We start from the raw sequence: 3,956 nt of genomic DNA on the forward strand, positions 1-3,956 counted from the left end.
ATCCGCACATGTTGTTTGGGAGGGTTTCAAGAAAAATCCTCCTCGCTCCTCCAAAAACAAACTCCAGCATATTCAGTTTTCAAACGGCACAGGGTTCTGTGGTCAGATGACACAAAAAAAAAAGCTTTTTGGCAGCAAACACGCTAGATGGGTTTGGTGCACACAAGGATAAAAAGTACCCCATGTGTACAATTTAATATACCGTTTGATCTTTAATGTTGTGGGCATATTTTTCTGCTGGAGGTCCTGGACATCTTATTCAGATACATGGCATCGTGGATTCTATCAAATATCAACAGATAAAAAAACAAAACCTGACTGCCTGTGCTAGAAATCTTATAATGGGCCGTGGTTGGATCTACCAACAGGACAATGATCCAAAACAAACATCAAAATCAACACAAAAATGTGTTACGGAGAACAAAATGTAGCTTCTGCCATCACCGTCCCAGTTCCCTGACCTGATGAGTGGAGTGAACTGAAGAGAAGAAGCACCAACATGAATCTGGGAATCTGAAGGATCTGGAGAGATTCTGTATGAAGGAATGGTCTCTGATCTCGTCAGTTATTCTCCAAACTCATCAGGTATTATAGGAGTAAACTCAGAGCTGTTATCTTGGCAAAAGAAGATTGCAAAAAGTATTTAATAAAAGGGTGCCAATAATTGTGGCCAACGTGTTTCGGAGAAAAACATTTATTTCATTAAGTGTGTCCCCCCCCCCCCCACTTTCAATTATTTTACTTCAATGAAAGGTTAGATTTTTGCACATTCTTTGAATGAAAGATCAAAAGGATAAACAATGCAGATTTATTTTTTACAGCAATTTGTTATCATATTTAACAGGGGTGCCATTAATTTTGGCCACAACTGTACATGCATGTGCTCACATCATCTTTATTTATATAGTGCTTTATACAATAAAGATCGTTTCAAAGCAGCTTTACAGGGATAAACAGAAAAATAATGAGTCAGTGATGAAAACAGATTTAAATTCTGCTGTAAAAGAAAATAGTGTCATTGTTCAGCTGAGGTCAGTTCAGTGTTGATTCAGTTCGGTTCAATAACTGTGTAAAGATCATCAAATGCGACCCTGGATCACAAAACCAGTCACAAGTCGCACGCGTATATTTGTGGCAATAGCCAACAATACATTGTGGGTCAAAATTATCGATTTTTCTTTTATGCCAAAAATCATTAGGATATTAAGTAAAGATCATGTTCCATGAAGATATTTTGTAAATTTCCTACCATAAATATATAAAACATTTATTTTTGTGAGTGAATGCAGCACAATCCCGAACATAAATGGACAACTTTAAAGGCGATTTTCTCAATGTTTCCATTTTTTTGCACCCTCAGATTCCAAATTTTTAAATAGTTGTATCTCGGCCAAATATTGTCCTATCCTAACGAACCATACATCAATGGAAAGCGTATTTATTCAGCTTTCAGATGTGTAAATCATAATTTCAAAAAATGTATCCATGTGACTGGTTTTGTGGTCCAGGGTCACAAATATGAAATTAGTTCAATTCAGGTATCAGCTCCGGAGAAAACATTGATGTCATCATCCAGGGGTGCGTTTCCTGAAAGCATCGTTGGCCAACTATGGTCGCAAGTTCCGTCGTTACCAATAGAGTTCAATGGACATTGCGATGAACTTGCGACCATAGTTGGCCAACGATGCTTTCGGGAAACGCACCCCAGCTCAGTTCAGTTCTCATCCAATTGTGTCAGTACAGTCAGATCAATAATATTGTTGAATATTACGTGTCCCCAACTAAGCAAGCCAGAAGTGACAAGGAACCCAAACTCCATCAGTGACAGAAATGGAGAAATAAAAAACCTTGGGAGAAACTAGGCTCAGTTGGGGGAGATGTTCTCCTCTGGTCAAACAAACAAACATAGTGTGATTATGATTCCAGGCTTTATCACAAGTCAGATTGTGGACTGGCATCATTTAGAAAATTTCATCCAGTTCCTTCATCTTGAAGATTGGGATATATTACGCAGGCATATGGTGGTGAGGAGTCAAAGGGTCTGTGCAGAGGACTTATCTGGTTCTGGTCTTTGCTGAGGATCTGTGCGGATGGCTGTCGTATCGATGAGGTCTTCACAGGGGATCTGTCTCTAGGGCTTTTCTAGTTGTCATGGTCTTCGCTGACATTCAGTAGGCCTCTGACTCACGAATCCATCAATTGTATCTACCTGGCCTTTTGTAAAAGATGCCGCAGGCAATACCCTACTGTAGTTGTGGTCGTCATCAGGTGCAGGTCCGCAAGTGTGTATTGAGACAGGCCCTCTGAGTAGTTACTTGTTTTTGAATAATAATTACTTTACAACCATTAAAAAGGTAGCCTACATTCTGTGTAGAATGATTGTATGCAGAATGAATGCAATCCAGACGTACACATTTGTCATGTTGTCACTGTCATGTGACCCACCAGAGTTGGTCAATTCACTGCCATTCATAAATCCTCTTCTGTGGCTTCATGGGATAGTAAAGTGTCCACTGGATGCACACTTTGGAATCTTGTCAGAAGTAGTATGTCATCCAGGTATTTTTCGTCTACTTTTTTATGAATACTGAATTCGGACATACTACACTTTTCACATACTGTTTTTTAACTAAGTATTTAAGTATGTGTTTTTAACTACTATAGGGAAGCATGCGAGGTTAAGCTTTATTCCGATGGTTCACTTTAGACACTCTACGATCTAGTAACTTTGCAACTACATGTCAACTAACTCTCATTAGAGTATTAGTAGACTGTAGAAGACTGTTAGTAGACTAATAGTTTAGGGTTAGGTGTTAGGTTAGTAGAATAAGTTTCCATGTTTTAGCAAAGTTACTTATAGTCAGCAGAATATATAAAGTGGAAAAACTAAATAAAGTGTTACCATATGCGTTTTCAGATATAGCAAGAACGTTTCACTAAATATTAAAGAAAATCCTCATTGGCTGCTGCCCTTGATGCCCACAATGTTGTTTGGTGATGTGAAGAGCGAAAATTAGCTCATAAGCATCAGCTTCCTTTTATTACATGCATGTTCCTGTTTTCTTCTGTTTCCTTAATGTGTGTTAATAGTTCTCTTATGAGAGATTCTCTCGTACTGCGTAGAATACGCTAGGGGAAAATCCTTTTCCACGAGAATACTGAAGCCAAAAAATTATCCTTAATTTTTTATTAATGTAAAACGCGTTGCGGCAGAATACAGACATAGGCGAGGCAGCTCGAGCGCCTATTGGCTGGTCTGCTGGCAACTGCTTAAGCCTATCGAGCGAGACCTAGAGTGACGTCAGACCCAATGAGGGCGCTTCGTGCCCTCTTGCGTCACGTCCCGCCAAAACGGGCGTGGCTTAGGTCTATAAATACCGCTCGCAGGCCTTATATCTCTGATTTTTCATCCTTCAGCGAAGCAACTCACATCGCTGGATCCGAGAAGAAGCCGCGCTGTTGAAGAAGCACTTCAGCGGGACGAGTCGAGAAGCTGCTGGCCGCGCCACCTTCATCGCCTTCCTGCTGCGCTATCCGGCGTTATATCCTTTTCTCTTCTACTGTGCCTTGTGTGTGCTCGCCGCCGCGACACACACTCTCATTGGACTAAAAGAGCCGGGCGTCTTTTTCAAGACGCCCCTTTCCCGAGGATCACGCAGTTCTCGCGCTCGCTGACGGCGACTGCCCTCACTGCGAGCTAGGTACTGCCTATGGTGACTCTGAGGACTCACCTGGCATCCTTCTCCGAGACTGCTTCTCCGCCCTTCCAAGCCGCAAAGCTCGCCGGTTCGCCCGCTTGCCTTGCCTGCTTGGGGGATGATGCCTGCTCGCCCTCTGTTCGAGCTGCGCAACCGCGCCGTTCACAGGGGATGTCTGGAGCGGACCGTCATGGGGCTGGCTTTCTCTCTCCCTCTGTTCGAGCCGCGCAAACTGCGCTGCTCACAAGGGAGGCTGGA

Source organism: Scardinius erythrophthalmus (assembly GCF_964197995.2).
Source record: "Scardinius erythrophthalmus genome assembly, chromosome: 1".
NCBI lineage: Eukaryota > Metazoa > Chordata > Actinopteri > Cypriniformes > Leuciscidae > Scardinius > Scardinius erythrophthalmus.